The 18617-nt window shown below is 37.2% G+C and overlaps 1 non-coding gene across 1 annotated transcript; it reads right to left on the bottom strand.

Moving 5' to 3' along the window:
• Window positions 1-17215: 17215 nt before the first annotated feature.
• On the bottom strand, window positions 17216-17323 carry LOC130977902 (small nucleolar RNA R71). The gene has a single exon (XR_009085573.1). It is a non-coding gene; the product is annotated as a small nucleolar RNA R71 (small nucleolar RNA).
• Between the last annotated feature and the right edge of the window lie 1294 nt (window positions 17324-18617).

Below are 18617 nucleotides of genomic sequence, written 5' to 3' on the forward strand. Positions count from 1 at the left end.
CTTTTTCAAATCTTCACCATATCTTATCTTTTCAAACTTATTTTCAATTCTCAATCTTATCTTATTTTGTTTCAAATTTAAACTTTAAAAACTCAATTTCAAAGTTTAAAATTTTAAATTTCAAATTTCAAATCAAATCTTTTTCAAAAACCAAATCTTTTTCAAAATTCAAAATCAAATCTTTTTCAAATCTTTTCAATTCTTATCTTATCTTGTTGACTTTTTCATTTCAATTTTAAATTTCAAAATCTTTAAAATTAAATCTTTTTCAAATCTCTTATCTTATCTTATTTTCACATTTTTCTTAGTTAGTTACATGTTTTATCTTATTCTCTTTTTATTTTCCTTTATCTTTCTTCTTTTTCAAAATTTCTTAAGTACTTTCTCTCTCTTAGTTTTCAAAAATTTCATCTCTTTCTCCCTCTCTATTTTCGAAAATATCTCTCCTTTTCTCCCTATTAATTTTTGAGAACTATCCTTATTAAAGGAAATCTTGTTTTCTTTTCTTCTTGATCTATCTCTCTCTAACAAAGGACCTCTATACTCTGACATAGAGAATCCTTTTCTTTCTCTCTTCTTGTATTCTTTCTTCTTATTTATAAGCAGGAATAGAGATAAAGAACCTCTCTTTAATCTTGATCCTGAACTTGAGAGAGCAATTTAAACAACAAGCTAAAGCACAACACTTTGGAAGAAATCTCATAGAGGTATTCGAACAAGAAGCTGAAAACATAGATATGGCAGCCGAACAGAATAATAAAGGAGATGCAAGGAAGGTTCTAGGTGACTTTACTACATCCACTTTGGACTTCTCTGGAAGAAGTATCTCCATACCTGCCATTAGAGCAAACAATTTTGAGCTTAAGCCTCAATTAGTCTCTCTAATGCAACATAATTGCAACTTCCATGGACTTCCACTGGAAGATCCACATCAATTCTTATCTAAATTCTTGCAAATCTATGACACTGTTAAGACTAATGCTTTCTTGGCAAAATTCTTTCCACCTCAAAAGATGAGCAAGCTCAGGGTGAAAGTTCAAACCTTCAGACAAAAAAAGGGTAAATCCCTCTATGAAGCTTGGGAAAGGTACAAGCAACTGATCAGGAGATGTCCTCTTGACATGCTCTCATAATGGACTATCCTAGGTATCTTCTATGATGGTCTATCTAAGATGTCCAAGATGTCATTAGATTATTCTGCTGCTGGATCACTCCACTTGAAGAAAACGCCTGCAGAGGCGTAAGAACTCATTGAAATGATTACAAATAACCAATTCATGTACACTTCTGAGAGAAACCCTGTGAACAATGGGGTAGCTCAGAAGAAAGGAGTTTTAGAGGTTGACACTCTGAATGCCATATTGGCTAAGAACAAGATCTTGACCTAACATGTCAATATGATCTCTCAGCATTTGACTGGAATGCAAGCTACAGCTGGCGGTAATCAAGACACCTCCTATGATGGAGATGCCTATGATCCAGATCAACCTGCAATGGAAAAGGTGAATTACATGGGAGAATCTTATGGAAACACCTACAATCCTTCATGGAGGAATCATCCTATCCTCTAATGGAAGGATCAACAGAAGCCTCAACAAGGCTTCAATAATAATCAAGGTGGAAGAACCCAAAATAAGTTCAACAACAGACCACCATTCCCATCTTTTCAACAGTAGATGGAGACTTCTAAGCAGATTCTTTCTGACTTAGCAACCATAGTCTCTGAAATCTCTAAGACCACTCACAGTTTCATAACAGAAACGAGGTCCTCCATCAGAAATCTAGAGGTACAAGTTGGTTAGCTGAGCAAGAGAATTCCTGAGACTCCTTCTAATACTCTTCCAAGTCAAACTGAGGTTAACCCAAGAGAAGAGTGCAAGGCCATCAATGTAGAAACTGAGACCAAACCTGAAGAGGATGCATTGGAGTTGAATGCCAGTAAGGAAGTCCTTACTGGGCGTTCAACGCCCATAGAAGCACCATTCCTGGTGTTGAATGCCAATAAGGGAGTCCTTACAAGCATTATTCCTGGCATTGAACACCAATAAGGGAGTCCTTACTAAGCGCTCAACGCCCATAGGAGAGCCAACACTGGCATTGAACGCCAGTAAGGAGGTCCTTACTAGGCGTTCAACGCCCAAAATGGCACAACATCTAGCGTTGAATGCCAGTAGTGGGACACAAGCTGGGCATTCAACGCACAAAGAAACACAGGTCCTGGCATTGAATGCCACAACAAGAGTAGTTGGGTATCCCAAGCCCATTGAAAACTTTCCTATTGAAGAACTGATGGAACCAAAGGTTCATGAGGAGCCCATTGAAGTTCCCTTGAATGCTTGGTTGAAAATTATAAAATCTGAAGAGTACTCCTCCTCTGATGAGGTAGAGGAAACTAGGGAAGATCAAGTTGCCCGACACCTAGGAATTCTCATGAAGCTGAATGCCAAGCTATATTGCACAGAGATATTGGAGGAAAAACCTCCAATGCTCACCAAGGAACTCAATGTCTTGGTTCAGTAGAAGATACCTCAGAAGAAACCAGATCCCGGACGCTTCTTAATTCCTTGTACCATAGGTACCATGACCTTTGATAAGTGATGAGCGGATAATTTATACGCTTTTTAGCATTATTTTTAGGTAGTTTTTAGTATGATTTAGATAGTTTTTAGTATATAATTATTAGTTTTATGCAAAAATCACATTTCTGGACTTTACTACGAGTTTGTGTGTTTTTCTATGATTTTAGGTATTTTCTGGCTGAAATTGAGGGACCTGAGCAAAACTCTAATTCAGAGGCTGAAAAAGGACTGCAGATGTTGTTGGATTCTGACCTCCCTGCACTCAAAATAAATTTTTTGGAGCTCCAGAAGCCCAATTGGCATGGGCTCAATTGCGTTGGAAATTAGACATCTTGGGCTTTTCAGCAATGTATAATAGTCCGTACTTTACCCGAGATTTGATGGCCCAACTTGGCGTCAAAATTCTGGCCAGAGACCCTTTTCTGGTGTTAAACGCCAGAACTGGCATAAAAGCTGGAGTTAAACGCCCAAAATGGCACCAGAGCTGGTGTTTAACTCCAAGAAAAGCCTATGCACGTGAAAGCTTCAATGCTCAGCCCAAGCACACACCAAGTGGGCCCCGAAAGTGGATTTCTGCATTATTTTACTATTGTATTTATATCGGGAGATCTTTAGATCATTTTGGAGAATATATTTGTATCATTGTTGATCTTTTGATCACGTTTAGGGGGCTGGCCATTCGGCCATGCCTGGACCTTCATCACTTATGTATTTTCAACGGCGGAGTTTCTACACCTCATAGATTAAGGTGTGGAGCTCTACTGCTCCTCATGAATTAATGCAATTACTACTATTTTCTATTCAATTCGAGCTTATTCTTGTTCTAAGGTATTCATTCGCACTTCAACATGATGAATGTGATGATCAAGTGACACTCATCACCATTCTCACTTATGAACGTGTGCCTGACAACCACTTCCGTTCTACCTGAAAATAAGCCCAATTGGCCTCCTGGTCCACGACGCATGGTTGCCTCTCCTGACAACAGAGCCTTCCATTCTGTGAGATCAGAGTCTTCGTGGTATAAGCTAGAATCAATTGGCAGCATTCTTGAGATCCAGAAAGTCTAAACCTTGTTTGTGGTATTCCGAGTAGGATCTGGGATGGGATGACTGTGACGAGCTTTAAACTCACGAGTGATGGGTGCAGTGACAGTGCGCAAAAGGATTAATGGATCTTATTCCAACACACGTGAGAACCGACAGATGATTAGCCCTGCGTAACCCATAGCCGAACCATTTTCACTGAAAGGACATATGGTAGCCATTGACAACGGTGATCCCCCAATATACAGCTTGCCATGGAAAGGAGTACGCATGACTGGATGAAAGCATTAGTAAAGGAGGGATTCAAAAGGAAAAAAGCATCTCCATACGCTTATTTGAAATTCCTACCAATGAATTACATAAGTATCTCTATCCTATTTTATGTTTTATCTGTCTTTTAATTAACAAAATCCCATAACCATTTGAATCTGCCTGACTGAGATTTACAAGATGACCATAGCTTTCTTCAAGCTGACAACCTCCGTGGGATCGACCCTTACTCACGTAAGGTATTACTTGGACGACCCAGTGCACTTGCTGGTCAGCTACGCAGAGTTGTGAAGAAAGTGTGTGAGATCACAATTTCGTGTACCATGTTTTTGGCATCGTTGCCGGGGATTGTTCGAGTTTGGACAACTGACGGTTCATCTTGTTACTCAGATTAGGTAATTTTCTTTTTTTATTTATTTTGTTCTTCAGAATTTTTAAGAATGAATTCTAGAGTTTCAGATGATGCTTTTATCATCACAGTAGCTAGTTGATTCCCATCAATTTGGCTAAAGCTTGGCTAGCCATGTCTAATCTTTTTAGACTGAAGCTTTAGACTAACATTGCATAATTCCTGGAATTCTTATTAAAAATTTTGAGTTTCTTATTTTCTTTTTCAAAATAATTTTTGAAAAAATACAAAAAAAAATACAAAAAAATTTATAAAATCATAAAATAAAAAATATTTTTTGTGTTTCTTGTTTGAGTCTAGTATCAATTTTTAAGTTTGGTGTCAATTGCATGTCTTTATTCTTCTTGCATTTTTCGAAAGTATGTTCTTGTGTTCTTCATTAATCTTCAAGTTTTTCTTGATGATTTTCTTTGTTTGATCTTTAAATTCTCTTGTTTTGTGTCTTTTATTGTTTCTCATTTGCATTCTCAAATTGTTAGTGTCTCTAGTATAAAAATTTTTATGTTTGGTGTCTTGCATGTCTTTCTTTTCTTAAAAGTTTTCAAAAATATGTTCTTGATGTTCATCATGATCTTCATAGTGTTCTTCGTGTTCATCTTGATATTCAAAGTGTTCTTGCATGGATTCCTTGTTTTGATCTTAGTTCTTCATGCTTAATTACATTCTATTGTTTTTTCTCTATCATCATTAAAAATTCAAAAAAAATTCCAAAATTATGTCTTTTCAAGTCAATAATACAGAGAATTGAAGATTCAGAACATACAACAGAGGAATCACATAGAAAAAGCTGGGCATTCAAAACGCCCAGTAAAGAAGGATTTCTGGCATTTAAACGTGATGAGCGGATAATTTATACGCTTTTTGGCATTATTTTTAGGTAGATTTTAGTAGGATCTAGCTACTTTCTAGTATATTTTTATTAGTTTTTAAGTAAAATTCACATTTCTGGATTTTACTATGAGTTTCTGTGTTTTTCTATGATTTCAGGTATTTTCTGGCTGAAATTGAGGGACCTGAGCAAAAATCTGATTCAGAAGATGAAAAAGGACTGCAGATGCTGTTGGATTCTGACCTCCCTGCACTCGAAATGGATTTTCTGGAGCTACAAACGCCGAATTGGTGCACTTTCAATTGCGTTGGACGGTAGACATTCTGGGCTTTCCAGCAATATATAATAGTCCATATTTGCCTGAGTTTTGACGATGCAAACTGGCGTTTAAACGCCAACTTCCTGCCCTATTCTAGAGTTAAACGCCAGAACTGAGTTACAAGCTAGAGTTAAATGCCCAAACTGGCACCAAAGCTGGCATTTAACTCCAAGAAAAGTCTCTACATATGAAAGCTTCAATGCTCAGCCCAAGTACACACAAAGTGGGCCGCGGAAGTGGATTTCTGCATCATTTACTTATCTCTGAAAACCCTAGTAACTAGTTTAGTATAAATAGGACTTTTTACTATTGTATTGATATCTTTTGGATCATCTTTGATCTGAGGATCAATCTTTGGAACGTTTTTCCTTAGACTTGGAGGCTGGACACTCGGCAATGCCTAGACTATTTTCACTTGTGTATTTTCAACGGTGGAGTTTCTACACACCATAGATTAAGGTGTGGAGTTCTGCTGTTCCTCGAGTATTAATGCAAAGTACTATTGTTCTTCCATTCAATTCAAGCTTATTCTTATTCTAAGATATTCATTCACACACAAGAACATGATGAATGTGATGATCAAGTGACACTCATCACCATTCTCACTTATGAACGCGTGCCTGACAAACACTTCCGTTCTACATGGAAACAAGTTTGAATGCATATCTCTTGGGTCTCTAATCAACGATTCACATCGTTTCCCCTCTGACAATGGGGCATTTGAATCCGAGATTAGAATCTTCGTGGTATAGGCAAGAATCAATTGGTAGCATTGCTGAGATCCAGAAAGTCTAAACCTTGTCTGTGGTATTCCGAGTAGGATCTGGGAAGTGATGACTGTGACGAGCTTCAAACTCATGACAGTTGGGCGTAGTGAGAGACGCAAAAGGATCATTGGATCTTATTCCAACACAAGTGAGAACCAACAGCTGATTAGCCATGCGGTAGCTGTGCTTGGTATTTTTCATCTGAGACGAGAAATTCGACAGTTGATTAGTCGTATAGAAACCGTAGAGGACCATTTTCACTGAGAGGATGGGAGGTAGCCATTGACAACAGTGATCCTCAACATACAGCTTGCCATGGAAAGGATTATGAATGATTGAATGAAGACAGTAGGAAAGTAGAGATTCAGAAGGAATAACGCACCTCCATACGCTTATCTGAAATTCCCACCAATGAATTACATAAGTTTCCCTATCTTTATTTTATTTTTATTTATCTTTTAATTATCAAAATTCTATAACCATTTGAATCCGCCTGACCGAGATTTACAAGATGACCATAGCTTGCTTCAAGCCGACAATCTCCGTGGGATCGACCCTTACTCACGTAAGGTATTACTTGGACGACCCAATACACTTGCTGGTTAGCTGTGCGAAGTTGTGAAGAGACGTGTGAATCATGGTATTGTGCACCAAGTTTTTGGAGTCATGCCAAGGGATAACAATTTCGTGCACCAAGTTTTTGGCGCCGTTGCCGGGGATTGTTTGAGTTTGGACAACTGACGGTTCATCTTGTTGCTTAGATTAGGTAATTTTCTTCTTGTTTAAACCTTTATTTTATTTTCAAAAAGTTTTCAAAAATCTTTCAAAATTTTTTCTTCTTTTTCGTTTTTCCAAAATAATTTTCGAAAAATCCAAAAAAAAATGTTTTAAATCATAAAAACCAAAAATTTGTGTTTCTTGTTTTAGTGTCAATTTTTATGTTTGGTGTCAATTGCATCTTTTTAAATTTCTAAAAATTTTCGAAAAATTCATGCATGTGTTCTTTATGATCTTCAAGTTGTTCTTGAGGATTTTCTTTGTTTGATCTTTAATTTTTCTTGTTTTGTGTCTTTTCTTATTTTTCATATGCATTTTAGAATTATTAGTGTCTAAACAGTAAAAATTTCTAAGTTTGGTGTCTTGCATGTTTTTCTTTTCTTAAAAATTTTCAAAAACATGTTCTTGATGTTCATCATGATCTTCAAAGTGTTCTTGGTGTTCATCTTGATATTCAAAGTGTTCTTGCATGCATTAGTTGTTTTGATTCATGCTTTTTATGTTTTGCTTCAAATTGGTGTTTTTCTCTCTCATCATTAAAAATTCAAAAATAAAAAATATCTTTCCCTTATTTTCCTCATAAATTTTGAAATTTTGGATTGACTTAGTCAAAAAAAATTTTAAAATTTAGTTGTTTCTTATGAGTCAAGTCAAAATTTCAATTTAAAAATCCTATCTTTTCAAAACTTTTTCAAAAATAAAATCTTTTTCATTTTTTTTCATGTTTTTCGAAATTTTTTTTATTTGATTTTCAAAATCTTTTTCTTACTTTTGTTTCATATTTTCAAAATTAATTCTAACATTAAATGTTTTGATTCAAAAACTTTCAAGTTGTTACTTGCCTATTAAGAAAGGTTCTATCTTTAAATTTTAAAATCATATCTTTTAGTTTCTTGTTAGTCAAGTCATCAACTTTAATTTTAAAAATCAAATCTTTTTAATTTTCTTTTCAAATATTTTTCAAAATAAATTTCAATCATATCTTTTTAATCATATCTTTTTCAAATCATATCTTTTTTAATCAAATATTTTTCAAATCATATCTTTTTCAAACTTTAATTTCAAAATCTTTTCTAACATATTATCTTTTCAAAATTGATTTTCAAATATTTTTCAATTAACCACTTAACTTTTTGTTTGATTTTTAAAATTCTTATCTTTTTCAAATCTACCTAACTAATTTTCTCTCTCTAATTTTCGAAAACTTCTCACCCTTTTTCAAAATTCTTTTAATTAACTAATTGTTTCAAATTTTAATTTTAATTTTATTTCTTCTCTTAATTTTCGAATTCTATCTAAATTTTAAAATAAAAACAAAAATATTTTCCTTTTCCTTTTAATTATTTTCGAAAACTCTCTCTCATCTTCTTCTATTTATTTATTTAATCACTAACACTCTTCTCTTCTTCTCATAATTCGAACCCTCTCTCACTCTCTGTGTTCGAATTCTTCATCTCATTTCTCTACATTATTCTTCTATTTTTCTCTTCTTCTACTCACATAAAGGAATTTTTATACTGTGACATAGAGGATTCCTCTTCCTTTTCTGTTATCTTCTTTTTCATATGAGCAGGAGCAAGGACAAGATCATTCTTGTTGAAGCTGACCCTGAACCTGAAAGGACTCTGAAGAAGAAGCTAAGAGAAGCTAAAGCACAACAATCTAGAGAAAACCTTACAGAGGGTCTCGAAAAAGAATTAATGGCCGAACCCAACAACAATAACAATGCTAGGAAGGTGCTTGGTGATTTTACTACACCAACTTTCAACTTCCATGGAAGAAGCATCTCAATCCCTGCCATTGGAGCAAACAATTTTGAGCTTAAGCCTCAATTATTTTCTCTGATGCAACAGAATTGCAAGTTCTATGGACTTCCATCAGAAGATCCTTTTCAATTCTTAACTGAATTCTTGCAGATCTATGATGCTGTTAAGACCAATGGAGTTTATCCCGAGGTCTACAAGCTTATGCTTTTCCCTTTTGCTATAAGAGACAGAGCTAGAATATGGTTAGACTCTCAACCTAGAGATAGCCTGAACTCTTAGGATAAGCTGGTCACGGCTTTCTTAGCCAAATTCTTTCCTCCTCAAAAGCTGAAAAAGCTTAGAGTGGATGTTCAAACCTTCAGGCAAAAAGAAGGTGAATCCCTCTATGAAGCTTGGGAAAGATACAAGCAACTGACCAAAAAGTGTCCTTCTGACATGCTCTCAGAATGGACCATCCTGGATATATTCTATGATGGTCTGTCTGAATTGTCTATGATGTCATTGAACCATTCTGCAGGTGGATCTATTCACCTAAAGAAAACGCCTACAGAAGCTCAGGAACTCATTGAAATGGTTGCAAATAACCAGTTCATGTACACCTTTGAAAGGAATCCTGTGAGTAATGGGACGCCTCAGAAGAAGGGAGTTCTTGAAATTGATGCTCTGAATGCCATATTGGCTCAGAACAAAATATTGACTCAGCAAGTTAATATGATTTCTCAGAGTCTGAATGGATTGCAAAATGTATCCAACAGTACTAAAGAAGCATCTTCTGAAGAAGAAGCTTATGATCCTGAGAACCTTGCAATGGCAGAGGTGAATTACATGGGTGAAGCCGATGGAAACACCTATAATCCCTCATGGAGAAATCATCCAAATTTCTCATGGAAGGATCAACAAAGGCCTCAACAAGGCTTTAACAATAATAATGGTGGAAGAAATAGGTTTAGCAATGGCAAGTCTTTTCCATCATCCTCTCAGCAACAGACAGAGAATTCTGAGCAGAATCCATCTAGCTTAGCAAATATAGTCTCTGATCTATCTAAGGCCACTATCAGTTTCATGAATGAAACAAGGTCCTCCATAAAAAACTTGGAGGCACAAGTGGATCAGCTGAGTAAAAGGGTTACTGAAACTCATCCTAGCACTCTCCCAAGCAATACAGAAGAGAATCCCAAAAGAGAGTGCAAGGCCATAACTGTGACCAACATGGCCGAACCTAGAGAGAGTGAAAAGGCAGTGATTCCCAATGAGGAAGGCCTCAGGGAGCGTCCACTGGCCATTAAGGAGTACCCCAATGAGGAACCAAAGGAATCTGAGGCTCATACAGAGACCATAGAGATTCCATTGAACTTTCTATTACCATTCATGAGCTCTGATGACTATTCGTCTTCTGAAAAAGATGAAGACATTACTGAAGGGCAAGTTACCCAGTATTTAGGAGCAATCATGAAGCTGAACGCCAAGTTATTTGGTAATGAGACTTGGGAGGATGAACCTCCATTGCTCATTAATGAACTGAATACCTGGGTTCAACAAACTTTACCTCAAAAGAAACAGGATCCTAGTAAATTCTTAATACCCTGTACCATAGGCACCATGACCTTTGAGAAGGCTCTGTGTGACCTAGGGTTAGGTATTAACCTCATGCTACTCTTTGTAATGGAGAAACTAGGAATCTTTGAGGTACAAGCTGTAAGAATCTCACTAGAGATGGCAGAAAAATCAATAAAACAGGCTTATGGACTAGTAGAGGACGTGATAGTGAAGGTTGAAGGCCTTTACATCCCTACTGATTTTATAATCCTAGACACCGGAAAGGATGAGGATGAATCCATCATCCTTGGTAGACCTTTCCTAGCCACAGCAAAAGCTATGATAGATGTTGACAGAGGAGAGTTGGTCCTTCAATTGAATGAGGATTACCTTGAATTCAAGACTCAAGGTTCTCCTTCTGTACACATAGAGAAGAAGCATGAAAAGCTTCTCTCAATACAGAGTCAAACAAAACCCCCACATTCAAACTCTAAGTTTAGTGTTGGGAGGCCACAACCAAACTCTAAGTTTGGTGTTGAGAGGCCACAACCATGCTTTGATTATCTGTGAGGCTCCAAGAGAGCCCACTGTCAAGCTGTTGACACTAAAAAAGCGCTTATTAGGAGGTAACCCAATTTTTTATCTATCTATGTTAAATTTCCATTATTGTTTTATGTTTTCTTTAGGGTGATGATCATGTGGAGTCAATAAAAACAACTGTAAAAATCAAAGCAAATTCAAAAATAGCATTATAAATAGCACACCCTGGAGGAAGAACTTATTCGCGTTTAAACGCCAGTAAGGGTAGCAGGATGGGCATTAAATGCCCAGTCTGGCACCATTCTGGGCGTTTAATGCCAGAAAGAAGCACCAAACTGGCGTTTAACGCCATTAACAGGCTACAGCTTGGCATTTAACGCTAGAAAGGGAAGAAAAGCTGGCGTTAAACGCCAGAAACAGGCAGCAACATGGCGTTTAAATGCCAGAATTGCACTCTAAGGGCATTTTTGCACGCCTAAATGGAACAGGAATGAGAAGTCTTTGACCCCTCAGGATCTGTGGATCCCACAGGATCCCCACCAACCTTAACTCCTTTTCTCTCTCTTTCTCTCTCTCTCTCTCTCTCTCTCTCTCTCACCTTTTCATAAGACTCTTCCCCAAAAACCCCACCTACCTCAAAAAATTCAAAATTCTTTCCCTCCTAAACCCAACCCAAAATACACGAACCCAACCCTTCCCCCACTCCTATATAAACCCCTCATCCCTCCTTCAATTTCACACATCACAAACACCTTATAACCCCTTGGCCGAATTCACTCTCTCCCTCTATCTCCCCCATTTTTCTTCTTCTTCCCCTTCTTTCTTTCTTCTTTTGCTCGAGGACGAGTAAAACTTTTTAAGTTTGGTGTGGTAAAAGCATTGCTTTTTGTTTTTCCATAACCATTTATGGCACCTAGGGCCAGAGAAACCTCTAGAAAGAGGAAAGAGAAGGAAAAAGCTTAAACCTCCGAGTCATGGGAGATGGAGAGATTCATCTCAAAGGTCCATCAAGACCACTTCTATGAAGTTGTGGCCAAGAAGAAGGTGATCCCTAAGGTCCCTTTTATGCTCAAAAGGAATGAGTATCCGGAGATCCGACATGAGATCCGAAGAAGAGGTTGGGAAGTTCTCACCAACCCCATTCAACAAGTCAGAATCTTAATGGTTCAAGAGTTCTATGCAAACACATGGATCACTAAGAACCATGATCAAAGTATGAACCCGAATCCAAAGAATTGGCTTGCAATGGTTCGGGGAAAATACTTAGATTTCAGTCCGGAAAATGTAAGGTTGGCGTTCAACTTGCAAATGATGCAAGAAAACGCATACCCCTACACTAGAAAGGTCAACTTTGATCAAAGGTTAGACCAAGTCCTCATAAACATATGTATAGAAGGAGCTCAATGGAAAAGAGACTCAAGAGGCAAGCCGATTCAATTGAGAAGACCGGACCTTAAGCCTGTGGCTAGAGGATGGTTGGAGTTCATCCAACGCTCCATCATTTCTACTAGCAACCGATCCGAAGTAACTGTGGATCGGGCCATCATGATCCATAGTATCATGATTGGGGAGGAAGTGGAAGTTCATGAGATTATACCTCTAGAACTCTACAAGGTGGCTGCAAGTCCTCCACTTTGGCAAGGATAGCCTTTCCTCATCTTATTTGTCACCTATGCAATTTAGCTGGAATTGTCATAGAGGAAGACATCCTCATTGAAGAGGACAAGCCCATCAATAAAAAGAGGATGGAGCAAATAAGAGAGCCCACCCACGGACCTCAACAAGAGCATGAGGAAGTTCCTCATCAAGAAATCCATGAGATGCCTCAAGGGATGTATTTTCCTCAACACAACTATTGGGAGCAACTCAACACTTCTTTGGAAGGCTTGAGTTACAACATGGACCAACTAAGGGTGGAGCACCAAGAGCACTCCATTATTCTTCATGAAATTAGAGAGGATCAAATAGCCATGAGGAAAGAACAACAAAGGCAATGAAGAGACATAGAGGAGCTCAGGCATTCCATTGGATCTTCAAGAGGAAGAACTAGCCGCCATCACTAAGGTGGACCCATTCTTTAATTTCCTTGTTCTTATTTTTCTGTTTTTCGATTTTTATGCTTTATGTGTTATCCATGTTTGTGTCTTCATTACATGATCATTAGTGTCTAGTGTCTATGTCTTAAAGATATGAATAATTCCATGAATCCCTCACCTCTCTTAAATAAAAAATGTGCCTAATTATAAAAGAACAAGAAGTACTTAAATTTCAAATTTTATCTTGAAATTAGTTTAATTATTCTGATGTGGTGGCAATACTTTTTGTTTTCTGAATGAATGCTTGAACAGTGCATTTTTTTATAGTGAAATTTATGAATGTTAAAAATTGTTGGCTCTTGAAAGAATGATGAACAAAGAGAAATGTTATTGATAATCTGAAAAATCATGAAATTGATTCTTGAAGCAAGAAAAAGCAGTGAAAAAGAAAAAAAATATGGCAAAAAAAAAAGAGAGAAAGAGAAAAAGAAAAAGCAAGAAGAAAAAGCCAATAGCCTTTTAAACTAAAAGGCAAGGGTAAAGAGGATCCAAGGCTTTGAGCATTAATGGATAGGAGGGCCTAAAAGAATAAAATCCTGGCCTAAGCGGCTAAATCAAGCAGTCTTTAACCATGTGCTTGTGGCGTGAAGGTCCAAGTGAAGAGCTTGAGACTGAGTGGTTAAAGTCGTGATCCAAAGCAAAAAGAGTGTGCTTAAGAACTCTAGACACCTCTAATTGGGGACTTTAGCAAAGCTAAGTCACAATCTGAAAAGGTTCACCCAGTTATGTGTTTGTGGCATTTATGTATTCGGTGGTAATAATGGAAAACAAAGTGCTTAGGGCCACGGCCAATACTCATAAAGTAGCTGTGTTCAAGAATCAACATACTGAACTAGGAGAATCAATAACACTATCTAAAATTCTGAGTTCCTATAGATGCCAATCATTCTGAATTTCAAGGGATAAAGTGTGATGCCAAAATTGTTCAGAAGCAAAAAGCTACTAACCCCGATCATCTAATTAGGACTACGTTTCATTGATATTGTGAGATTCATTGTATGTTCTCTTCTTTTTATTCTATTTTGTTTTCAGTTTCTTGGGGACAAGCAACAATTTAAGTTTGGTGTTGTGATGAGCGGATAATTTATACGCTTTTTGGCATTATTTTTAGGTAGATTTTAGTAGGATCTAGCTACTTTCTAGTATATTTTTATTAGTTTTTAAGCAAAATTCCCATTTCTGGACTTTACTATGAGTTTGTGTATTTTTATATGATTTCAGGTATTTTCTTACTGAAATTGAGGGACCTGAGCAAAAATCTGATTCAAAGGCTGAAAAAGGACTGCAGATGCTGTTAGATTCTGACCTCCCTGCACTCGAAATGGATTTTATGGAGCTAAAGAAGCCCAATTAGCGTGAACTCAATTGAGTTGGAAAGTAGACATCCTGGGCTTTCCAGAAATTTATAATAGTCTATGCTTTGCCTGAGTTTTGATGACGCAAACTGGCGTTTAAACGCCAACTTCCTGCCCTATTCTAGAGTTAAATGCCAGAACTAAGTTACAAGCTAGAGTTAAACGCCCAAACTGGCACCAAAGCTGGCGTTTAACTCCAAGAAAAGTCTCTACACATGAAATCTTCAATGCGCAGCCCAAGCACACACCAAATGGGCCCCGAAAGTGGATTTCTGCATCATTTACTTATCTCTGTAAACCCTAGTAACTAGTTTAGTATAAATAGGACTTTTTACTATTGTATTGATATCTTTTAGATCATCTTTGATCTGAGGATCAATCTTTGGAACGTTTTTCCTTAGACTTGGAGGCTGGCCACTCGGCCATGCCTAGACTATTTTCACTTGTGTATTTTCAACGGTGGAGTTTCTACACACCATAGATTAAGGTGTGGAGCTCTGCTATTCCTCAAGTATTAATGCAAAGTACTATTGTTCTTCTATTCAATACAAGCTTATTCTTACTCTAAGATATTCATTCTCACACAAGAACATGATGAATGTGATGATCAAGTGACACTCATCACCATTCTCACTTATGAACGCGTGCCTGACAAACACTTCCGTTCTACATGAAAACAAGCTTGAATGCATATCTCTTGGGTCTCTAATCAATGATACACATCATTTTCCCTCTGACAATTAGGCATCTGAATCTGAGATTAGAATCTTCGTGGTATAGGCTAGAATCAATTGGCAGCATTCCTGAGATCCGAAAAGTCTAAACCTTGTCTGTGGTATTCCGAGTAGGATCTGGAAAGGGATTAATGTAACGATCTTCAAACTCATGACTGTTGGGCATAATGATAGACGCAAAAGGATCATTGGATCCTATTCCAACACAAGTGAGAACCAACAGCTGATTAGCCATGCGGTAGCTGTGCCTGGTATTTTTCATCTGAGATGAGAAATTCGACAGTTGATTAGCCGTACAGAAACCATAGAGGACCATTTTCACTGAGAGGACGGGAGGTAGCCATTAACAATTGTGATCCCCAACATATAGCTTGCCATGAAAAGGATTATGAATGATTGAATGAAGATAGTAGGAAAGCAGAGATTCAGAAAGAATAACGCACCTCCATACGCTTATCTGAAATTCCCACCAATGATTTACATAAGTATCTCTATCTTTATTTTATGTTTATTTATCTTTTAATTATCAAAACTCAATAACCATTTGAATCCGCATGACCGATATTTACAAGATGACCATAGCTTGCTTCAAGCTGACAATCTCTGTAGGATCGACCCTTACTCACGTAAGGTATTACTTGGACGACCCAATGCACTTGCTGGTCAGCTGTGCAAAGTTGTGAAGAGACGTGTGAATCATGGTATTGTGCACCAAGTTTTTGGAGTCATGCCAAGGGATAACAATTTCGTGCACTAAAACGCCAGCCAGGGTACCTGGCTGGGCGTTTAACGCCCAAGGAGGTAGCCAAGTGGGTGTTAAACGCCAGAATTGATACCATTCTGGGCGTTTAACGCCAGGATAATACCAAGGAGGTAATTTTGTTTTCAATTCAAATCTTTTTCAAGTTTTCAAGTTTTTAAACTAATTTTTCAAAATCTTATCTTTTTCATATCCTCTCTTATCAATCATATCTTTTTCAAAATCAAATCTTTTCCATTTTTCTTTTAATGTTTTCAAAAATCCTTGCTAACAATTAATGTTTTGATTCAAAAAAATGTTCATGTTTGTTACTTTCTTGTTAAGAAAGGTTCAATCATTAAATTCTAGAATCATATCTTTTAGTTTCTTGTTAGTCAAGTCATCAATTTTAATTTTAAAAATCAAATCTTTTTCAATCATATCTTTTCAAACATGTCTTTTTCAATCAAATCTTTTCTAAATCATATATTTTTCAAACTTTAATTTCAAAATCTTTTTCTAATTTCTTATCTTTTCAAAATTGATTTTCAAATCTTTTTCAACTAATTACTATTTTTTATCTTTTCCAAAACCGCCTAACTACTTTCTCACTTCTCAATTTTCGAAAACCACTAACAACTTTTTCAAAATTCTTTTTGATTAACTAATTGTTTTAAATTCTAATCTCTTTTCATTTCAAAAAATTTTTGAAAATTTTCTCTCTCCCATCTTTTTCTATTTAATCACTAATGCTTATCCTCCTTTAATAATTCAAACCCCCTCCCTCTCTATAAGTTTGAATTCTTCTCTCTACCTCATCCTTCTATTCTTCTTTTCCTCTGACACATCAAAGAATCTCTATACTGTGACATAGAGGATTCCATACTTTCTTTGTTTTCTTCTCTTTCATATGAGCAGGAACAAAGATAAAGGCATTCTTGTTGAAGCTGATCCTGAACCTGAAAGGACTCTGAAGAGGAAGCTAAGAGCAGCTAAAGCACAATACTCTAAAGAGGACCTGACAGAAATTTTTGAAAAGGAAGCAGACAAAACAGACATGGCCGAACCCAACAACAACAATGCAAGGAAAGTGCTTGGTGACCTTACTGCACCAACTTCCAACTTCTATGGAAGAAGCATCTCAATTCCTGCCATTGGAGCAAACAACTTTGAGCTTAAGCCTCAATTAGTTTCTCTGATGCAGCAGAATTGCAAGTTTCATGGACTTCCATTGGAAGATCCTTATCAGTTCTTAGCTGAATTCTTGCAAATCTGTGATACTATTAAGACCAATGGGGTTGATCCCGAGGTCTACAGACTTATGCTTTTCCTTTTTGCTGTAAGAGACAGAGCTAGGACATGGTTGGACTCACAACCTAAGGAAAGCCTGAACTCTTGGGAAAAGCTGGTCAGTGCTTTCCTGGCCAAATTGTTTCCACCTCAAAAGATGAGCAAGCTTAGAGTGGAAGTCCAAACCTTCAGACAGAAGGATGGTGAATCCCTTTATGAAGCTTAGGAAAGATACAAGCAATTGATCAGAAGGTGTCCTTCTGACATGCTTTCAGAATGGAGCATCTTATGCATATTCTATGATGGTCTATCTAAACTGTCCAAGATGTCATAGGACAGCTCTACTGGAGGATCTCTTCATCTGAAGAAAACCCCTACAGAAGCCCAGGAACTCACTGATATGGTTGTAAATAACCAGTTCATGTACACTTCTGAGAGAAATCTTATGAATAATGGGACAACCCAGAAGAAAGGAGTTCTTAAGGTTGATACTCTTAATGCCATATTAGCTCAGAACAAAATATTGACTCAGCAAGTCAATATGATTTCTCAGAGTCTGACTGGATTGTAAGCTGCATCCGGTACTAAAGAAGCGTCTTCTGAAGAAGAAGCTTATGATCCTGAGAACCCTGCAATGGAAGAGGTGAATTATATGGGAGACCCTATGGAAACACCTACAATCCTTCATGGAAAAATCATCCGAATCTCTCATGGAAGGACCAACAGAAGCCTCAATAAGGCTTCAATAATAATAATGGTAGGAGAAATAAGTTTAGCAATAGCAAGCCTTTTCCATCAACTTCTCAGCAACAGACAGAGAATTCTGAGCAGAGTCTCTCTAGCTTAGCAACCATAGTCTCTGAGCTATCCAAGACCACTCTCAGTTTCATGAATGAGACATGGTCCTCTATCAGAAATCTGGAGGCACAAGTGGGTCAGTTGAGTAAAAGAGTTACTGAAACTCCTCTTAGTACTCTCCCAAGCAATACAAAAGAGAACCCAAAAAGAGAGTGCAAGGCCTTCAACATAACCAAAGTGGCCGAATGTACAGAGGAGGAGGAGGATATGAATCCCAGTGAGGAAGACCTCATGGGACGTCCTCTGGACAAAAAGGAGTTCCCTATTGAGGAACCAAAGGAATCTAAGGCTCACAAAGAGACCATAAAGATTCCATTCAACTTACTTTTGCCATTCATGAGCTCTAATGAGTATTCTTCATCTGAAGAGGATGAAGATATTACTGAAGAACAAGTTGCTAAATATCTAGGAGCAATCATGAAGCTGAATGCCAAGTTATTTGGTAATGAGACTTGGGAGGATAAACCTCCCTTGCTCATCAATGAACTGAATACCTTGGTTAGGCAGAAATTACCTCAGAAGAAATCGGATCCCAAAAAGTTCTTAATACCCTGCACCATAGGCACCATGACCTTTGAGAAAGCTCTGTGTGATCTGTGGTCAGGTATAAACTTCATGCCACTTTCTGTAATGGAAAAACTAGGGATCTTTGAGGTGCAAGTTGCAAGAATCTCACTAGAGATGGCAGAAAAATCCATAAAACAGGC

This window comes from Arachis stenosperma, chromosome 4 (assembly GCF_014773155.1).
Source record: "Arachis stenosperma cultivar V10309 chromosome 4, arast.V10309.gnm1.PFL2, whole genome shotgun sequence".
Lineage (NCBI taxonomy): Eukaryota > Viridiplantae > Streptophyta > Magnoliopsida > Fabales > Fabaceae > Arachis > Arachis stenosperma.